At 46.0% G+C, this 8,053-nt stretch overlaps 1 long non-coding RNA gene across 1 annotated transcript; it reads right to left on the bottom strand.

Annotated features, from left to right (window-relative positions):
• Positions 1-865: 865 nt before the first annotated feature.
• LOC142559471 (uncharacterized) lies at positions 866-8,053 on the bottom strand. The gene is made up of 3 exons (XR_012823121.1): positions 7,934-8,053; positions 1,679-1,810; positions 866-1,099 (listed from the first exon to the last, which is right to left on the bottom strand). It is a non-coding gene; the product is annotated as an uncharacterized LOC142559471 (long non-coding RNA).

The following is an 8,053-nucleotide window of genomic DNA, read 5'->3' as shown; positions in this document are numbered from 1 at the left end:
CGATCTGTAGTCATACGATCTGTAGTCTGACGATCTGTAGTCTGACGATCTGTAGTCTGACGATCTGTAGTCTGACGATCTGTAGTCTGACGATCTGTAGTCTGACGATCTGGGTGGTGTGACTCTCTCCGTGGTGTGACTCTCTCGGTGGTGTGACGATCTGTAGTCTGACGATCTCGCTGTTCCGACGATATCGCTGTTCCGACGATCTGTAGTCCGACGAAATGTATTCTGACGCTCGGTAGACTGCCGTTCAGTAGTTCTTGATCAATATTTCATTAAAAAATTGACAGAGCTCTTTAGGATTATTTAAAGATGTGAGGGCAAAAAAGCGAAAAGAGGAAAACAATAAAATTATCAGTAGGAGACTAATTATTTACTGAGCGTAATTATTTCAAAACACTCGCAATGAGTGCGCTCACTTTATCTGATAGGAAGCGGAACATGCCTCAGCTGTCCATCCCTGCGTTGCGTGAACAAAACACCATGGTGATGTATTGCATAAACGAGCAGCCAGCATTGATCCAGCCACGCCGTGGTCGCTCTAAAAAGCGACATGCATTGCATTCGGATGGTAAATGCTATAGCGATTTACGAAAGTAGGTGAGCGCTCTTTCCCACAACTACATGCACCGACAATGACAAAGTGACCGCCAACGCGAAAGCATCCCGTGATATGAAATTAGGCTACATTGCCTGTTATTGCAGCGAATACAATGCTTAAATGCAAAGAAATTGGCGAAATCGAATAATGCGAAACGAGCGAACCTAACACCAACGCTGATTTTACGTATGTTGACAACTAGCCCTGCTTGTTGATGAAAAATTATTATAGAAAAAAAAAACTTTTGCCACCTGTGATTCCTTAACGCATGCGCGATGATCTGATCAGCGGCCGCGGAGGCCACAGGAACAGCTTGCCACCAGGTCCACGGGGCGCGCAGCAATACATCGCGCAGGTAGAACAGCTGGACACCAGGTTAGCAGGGCCGGCACTGAGGTACCAGGTCGCAGGATATGCAGTGGCGGCTGCGAGGCACCATCGCGCTAGAAGACCTGGCCACCAGTTCCGTAGGTCAGGCAGTAAGACACCGGGTCTCTAGAACATTCACCGAAGATTTCGTCAGGCGAAGAGCAGTACGTACCCAACGACAACAAAAAACTGAGATTTTACGTGACAAAACAACGATTAGATTATGAAGCATGCTGCTGTAGGGGACTCTGCAATAAGTTTACAAGCCAGTGACCCAAGTTGGGGCGAAGGTTTGTTTTGAACCCCTTTACCTTAGCCCAACAGCCCGATACTCCACCCATCAGACCAGACTTTCTCGTGACCTAAGTTTGCGTAGGACAGGTTAGATACGCATGAAAAAACAGACAAACATACCTCTAACTGGGTGAACTTCCAAAGGAATGCTAACCGCAATAATTAGAAGGTACAACAGCGAGCGTGCGCGGCCACCCAGTGAGATGTGTTAGTAATTGTTTGTACGCTCACGACAACGTACACGTTAATTTAGTAAGCGAATGTTTAAAGAAGTTTACGTGGTTGATCAAATGACCAACACTTCCTCGTACAGTTTAGTGCGCGCGAAATTGCTTTAGATGCAGTTACTTGGCAGAACGAAAGCCAATAGAAATATTACGACGCAACACATCACGTCTTCTGTGCGCTCACCTTGCTGGCCGGATTCGCATAGTCGCCCACCATGCTGCCTCTAATGCTTGACCAGGTGAGGCGGCACGAAAGGCGAGCATCGCCTTTGACCAATAGCACGTTTAGAAGAACGTCGATCGTTTGTTCTCGGCACTCATGAAAAAAAAAACATCACACGTGTACGTGAGAAGCACGGTGAAAGACACATGGACAAGAAACCCTGAACTATTCTGTACACCGTCAGATAGCGATCCTGACACAAAGTCAAACTCTTTGGGCCCTACACTCGCACTGATGCCGTGTTGTCACCTCCGCAAGTTTTCGCCCAGATGTTGCTCTCGTTCCACTGGCCATCCGCACCTCAAAGATAATTATTGACCTACATAGCCCCAAATTGAGGAACGCTAACTAGAACGCAAAAGTGCTGCCCTTGGTGATTTCTGGCGAGACATTAATGGGCTGATGGACAGTAAATGAGAGGCAGCAAAATCAAAAACAGGCAAACGCAACCGAAGCACAAAAACATAGTGCCAATTCCCAATAAACAAATAATTCTGGAAAATTCCAAATACTGTCTGAGCACCGTGAAAAGACTACTCGGCGTAATTAAGCGCAATATAGGTTGTGCAGAATGTCCTAGGCCATCCGCTCCAAAATACCACGATTCCTCAGATGAGACAAGAAGTGAAGTCATGCGATGCTAACTCATAACAAAGATGCTCACCCTATGCTCTTTCTTTTATACTTCGAGCATCTTTCTTTCCGTAGTTGATTCTTACGAATGTGTAAAGTTTCAGTTACCTTGAATTTTTGGCGATAAGCATATGCCTGGAAGTTGGACGCCACCTGCATACTATGCTCTGATTTCGGTTATGTTCATTCGACCTTTGCTGAACACAATGTGCAGTCTTCCATAAGTAATGTCTCCCGAGTGATTGACAAATGTAAGATTTCAGCTTCCCCCCATAACACCTAAGACTGCTGTGCATGTGATATTCTGCTACAAGGATCAATTCTCTCTGATAACCTTCGAGCTTTTTGGTGACGAAATTCTCACTGGTGTATCGACTGCGGCCTGTGACCTATCTTTTTTGATGGGAAGTGGTGGTAACGCTAAGGTATGACTGCTATGATGTTACTGAGCCAACGGAATGGACACAAAGGTTTGAGATTATTGTGCACTAGAGTAAAGTAATGTGGAATTTCCTAGCAAGAGAACGGAATTTGCAAGTCGTAGTCGGCCTCTCGAATGACATATCAAGCGAAAGTAGAGAAAGGTTATCGTTATCAAGGGGAAGCAATTGAGGGGAACATAAAATCGGTTAGATCCGATATGGCACGTATTACAAAATCATATTCGGCAGCGCACCGCTATCCTAGAAATGGGTACAATCATTGCATTTTACGGGTACTAGCACAAGGTGCAGACACTTCGAGATTACCAAGAAATGTTGAAAAGAGAAATGTTAGATACCTCTAGGAGACAGCAAACAGCGCTATGTATAAGAGAGCAAACAAGGTATATGCGATATTTCAGTTGACATTAGGAAGAAAAGCTGGAGCTGGTTATGCCATGTAATGGATAAGGTAAATAGCGGAAGGTGTATTAAAGTTACAGAAGAAGTACCAAGGGAAGGGAAGTGCAGTCTAGGACGACAGGCAATTAGGTGGTGGGATAAAATTAGATAGTTGGCAGGCGTAAGACTGCAAGAGATGGTACAATGCAAGATTTATTAAAAATTGCTGGGAGAGCACATAAATAGCCTGAAGGTGATGACTTTTTTTCCAGGGGGTTAGCTTCGTTTTGCTTTGTTGACATTTTTCTCTACGGTCACCTTCACTGAAAGACGCTCTATGAAGTGCGTAGGTAATCAGGTGAACCGTGTGTTCAGTTCGGGCAATAACCAACAAAGGCGACGAAAACTGGAGGAAAATGAGCTATGCCGTTTGGTTCTGTCGTGCTGAGCATAGCATTAGTTGCGCATGGCCTAAGCAGTTATGGATTATGGCATATCGGAATGGATGACATAGGAACCTATGTCGATTATTCTTGAATTTGGTGAGAAGATTGCGGTTTTTTGCGTGCTTCGTTTATATTCGTCCATTTCGGCACAGCAGTATGCCTGTATTTGATTACAAAAGAACCCAAATGGGAAGATTTTCATCAATATCTTTAAAGGGACGGGATGGTAACAAAATTTCGAGTAATAGCAAAGTAGAGTATTGCATGACATGAAGATAAATGTAGTACATCCTGAAAACCACTCAAATGCAATAATAATTTCACGTTTCAATTCCTCAAAAGGTGATAGGCACATTTGAACTCCTGCTTTATTCAGCTAGTACACTTCTACGCGTTCGGCTGTCTCATTTTCGCGACTATTATCGCTTGGCTTTGCTAAATATAAGAACAAGGAGTAAAGAATTAGGTGGGATATAACGTAGTTTCTGCAGTAGTAACGCGAAGACCAGAGAAAGAATGCTTGCGTGGCATATCAGCAGACGTTTGAAGAACCAAATGGGCCTAACAGAAGGTAATAAAGTGGAAAACCTCACTGGATGGTTCGGAGTAGAATTTCTTTCCTGCATGATCACGCTGTTCTCCAACCCGCAATGTCCCAGCTGGCCCATGTTAATACTTCAGAATGTCGGATGCATGCCACATAAAAAGAAAGTTATGCAGATCCTAGGCATATGTTGGAAGTAAGTGTGAAGAGAACCTTACGTGATGCCTGGAGACCAATCCTTAGCGATTCAAAGAGACGCCTACAATTATCTTTATTTTCATCCTGCGGATTGTGTAATCCCATATAATGTTTGTTTAGCAAAAACGAACAGTACATCGAACAGTACATTGGACAGACGCACAGTGTCAGACATCTGAAGCGATGTGACGAGGACAAAGGCGAATTAGGATGCTTGTCGATGCAAGAATAGCGATGACAGGTGTATGCAAATGAGAAGTTCGACACGTGCTTAGATGCATTCGCGATTCTGTACATCTTACGTCACAGTGGCACATGTGCAGAATTATATGTTGATGTTTTATGCAGATATTTACTTAATCATTATTATTAAAAAAGGTAGTAGTAGTAGTAGTAGCATTAGTAGTAGTAGTAGCATTAGTAGTAGTAGTAGTAGTAGTAGTAGAAAAACAATTGTATAAAATATGACAAGCCATCTTTAGGTTGGTCGGAGCGCCTATTCAAGGGCCTTCTTGAGGTACCTTGGGCACTCTCGCGCGAAGTGGTCAAGCATGCATTCGGCCCCACACCACGGGCATTCATATTTTGTGTAGGAGATGCAGGTGTGGGTAGCTTCCGGTTTGCAACCTCCTCCAGCTGAAACAGGAGTACGTACTGGCTCTATTTTGAGGGTCAGCATACAGTGGTTAGAATAGGCCCTGTTTGCTGGTACTCGCAGTGGAAACGCAACCCTCGCGTACATACACTCACCAATAAATCCACCGAGGTACCGGCTGACCCAACTGCTGCAGCCATTGGTAACTAATTATGGCATATACGTAAAAAAGTATTTTGCGTTCGCAACATGCAAGTACACAATAAAACCAGCTATAGCAAAGCAATTATATCCCATAGCTGTATTCAGGTTAAGGAGGATAATATCAATCTTCAGATACAGTCAGCGACCCGAGCTCGTGGCTGCAATAGCAGAAGGTACACCCGTGAGCAAAAGTATACGGACCACGGGAGCGCGTGCCAAACTGCATCGACGCGCCGTCTACCGACGGGGCGCCTGCTGTCGAGAGGGCCGCTAGAGCAGCGGTGCGCATGCGCGTCCCATAATATCTGCTGGCCTGACATGTAGCCTTGGCTGACGTGGCTACGGTGCTCGTAGACTAAACGTCCACTGGGCGTCGTTTTCTCTGCTCCGTCGCGTCTGGGCCATTGTTTTACGCAGCGGCTGGGCTGGCACGCGCGTCCGCCGCGCTTCGTTTTCATTCTTCTTGTGGGGAATTATCGCGCGCCGCACTGCCTTCCCTGACGCCTTCAGATGACTCGCGCAAAATGCCTTTCTGCGGTGTTGTTTTATCTCGAACTGTTCTAATGTTTGCTGTCGGGGTCTCCTCACGGCATCGCGATACGAGAGGATACCACGGGACCTCCGAGGCGTCATCACCGACTATGGAAAATTAACAGCGTAGTGAACTCATGCATACAGTCGTGAAAATTATAATCTCCGAAAATAACAGCAGCACGTTGGCTTGTTCCAAGTTCCCTCAAGACCGGAGTCTTTCGGTGGTCACCCCGACCAGTGATTCAGGCCGGTCACCCCGACCCGATTCGCAAGGGGGCAACTGTAATTGGAACTTCACAGCTGCGTGCACCACACAGCTGCACCTGATTTTATATTCTCGCGAATGTGTCAGCGTTGCCGCAGCTGTCTGTAGTGGCACCCTCGCGTGCATTTCTTGTTCAAGTCTTGTTGAAGGGTTTGAAGAAATAAAGGCAGTACGGTGCCGCTAATGTCTCGTTTTAGCACCTTACTGCTTGCGGAGCATAGTAGCGTCAGCAACTCAGTTCTACTTCTTAACGCGACGGCGGACACCGATTGCAAAACCTTGCTTCTACCTGCGGCAGCAATCATTGGAACAGTTCGAGATAATACAACGCCGCAGAGACATTTTGCGCGAGTCATCTAAAGACGTCAGAGAAGGCAGTGCGGCGCGCGATAATCCCCGCAAAGAAAGAATGAAAACGAAGCGCGGCGGACGCGCGTGCCAGTCTAGCCGCTGCGTAAAACAACGGCCCAGACGCGACGGAACAGAGAAAACGACGCCCAGTGGACGTTTAGTCTACGAGCACCGCAGCCACGTCAGGCAAGGCTACATGTCAGGCCAGCAGATATGATGGGACGCGCATGCGCACCGCTGCTCTAACGGCCCTCTCGACAGCAGGCACCGCGTCGGTAGACGGCGCGTCAATGCAGTTTGGCACGCGCTCCCGTGGTCCGTATACTTTTGCTCACGGGTGTACACATTGCCCGTGTGTGATCGTCTACGCAAATCTGCCGAACCACGCTTTCTCAAGATTAGAACTGGATCGAGTATGTCCCGAATACGCGTGATGAGAAATGTGCCATCCTTCTCTGTCCGTGCGCCTGTCATCAGCATTCTTCCCTAGACAAGCATCACACATCGCTTTGATCCTGATGACATCGCTACACACACCTCTCATACTCTACATCTGCCATATTTGGCTGTTTGTATTTCTAAAGAGCTTCTGAATGTTGTAGGGCACAAATACAAAACTTGAACGAAGTGAAGGTTTAGCATAAAGACTGCGTAGATTTACTCATTGCAAAAGATGAAATTAAACCTATATAGTAGTAGTATATAAATAGTAGTAAATACATAGCTTCGGTTCAAATATATTCCAATGTGTTTGTTCGATGTGCATATAATTTTTAGTTTGGCAAATTTTTCGATTCTTTGCGTATTCCTGATTCGCCATGTTTCCCGGTGATAGTGCCATGGCAAATAAGAACAGGGCAGAACATCGACAAGCGTAAAGCTGCCTGCAATTGTCCTAAAATGCACTTTCTACAGTCTTCGAATCGCGTTTCGCAGTAACGAACGAATTGGTTATGTCTTCAACGCGCCAACGTCAAATTCAATAGCCCACTGCACTCAACTGGCAGCTGTAGTGCGTTTTCCTCAAGGCTGATTCGCCTACTAGTAGAACAGGACATAAAAAAAGTTTTACAACACAACTCAGCCGAAGGTACAACCACCCTGATCTTTAATAATATAGCGCGAGCGTCGACTGAACTGCTGGTGAGCGCCTTATAACGGCGATAAGCGTGCAACAAGAGCCTGCAACAAGGCGAGTGCAACAAGGCAACAAGGCTCGTGCGCGAACTCTCGCCTTGTTGCACGCTTATCGCCGTTATAAGGCGCTCACCAGCAGTTCAGTCGACGCTCGCGCTATATTATTAAAATTCAGGGCGGCTGTACATATCGCATAGCTGATACACAAAAAGTTCATTGTGCGTAGTAATGTTGAAAATTTAGCTCTAAGAAAGGAAGAGAACGTAACATACCACGAACGTTTACTGAAGAAATTTTTATTTCAGTAAGAAAAAAATATTTAGTAAGACTTGCGTATGTGCGCGGACAAGAGTGCTCGTGGTGTGTGATTCCTTTGTCTATGTTCCTTCTCGTGCTGGATTTTAAACATTAATCAGCACCAACGTATTCAGTTCGTTCTTCTTATTGAGCGTAATTTTCAAAGCAATAGAAAAGGTTGTGCTCACCTCGCCTGCAGCGAAGCAACACTACGCCGGGCTGCCGGTCCCTGCATTGTTCGAACCATGAGCCACGAGGAGGCCATGCAGTGCACGAGCAACCAGCATTCTTTCAGTCAACTTGTGGCA

The sequence above is a fragment of the Dermacentor variabilis genome, chromosome 10 (assembly GCF_050947875.1).
Source record: "Dermacentor variabilis isolate Ectoservices chromosome 10, ASM5094787v1, whole genome shotgun sequence".
In the NCBI taxonomy this organism is placed as follows: domain Eukaryota; kingdom Metazoa; phylum Arthropoda; class Arachnida; order Ixodida; family Ixodidae; genus Dermacentor; species Dermacentor variabilis.
Note: the sequence above shows the minus strand (reverse complement) of the source record. Positions and strands in the feature narration are given on the sequence as shown.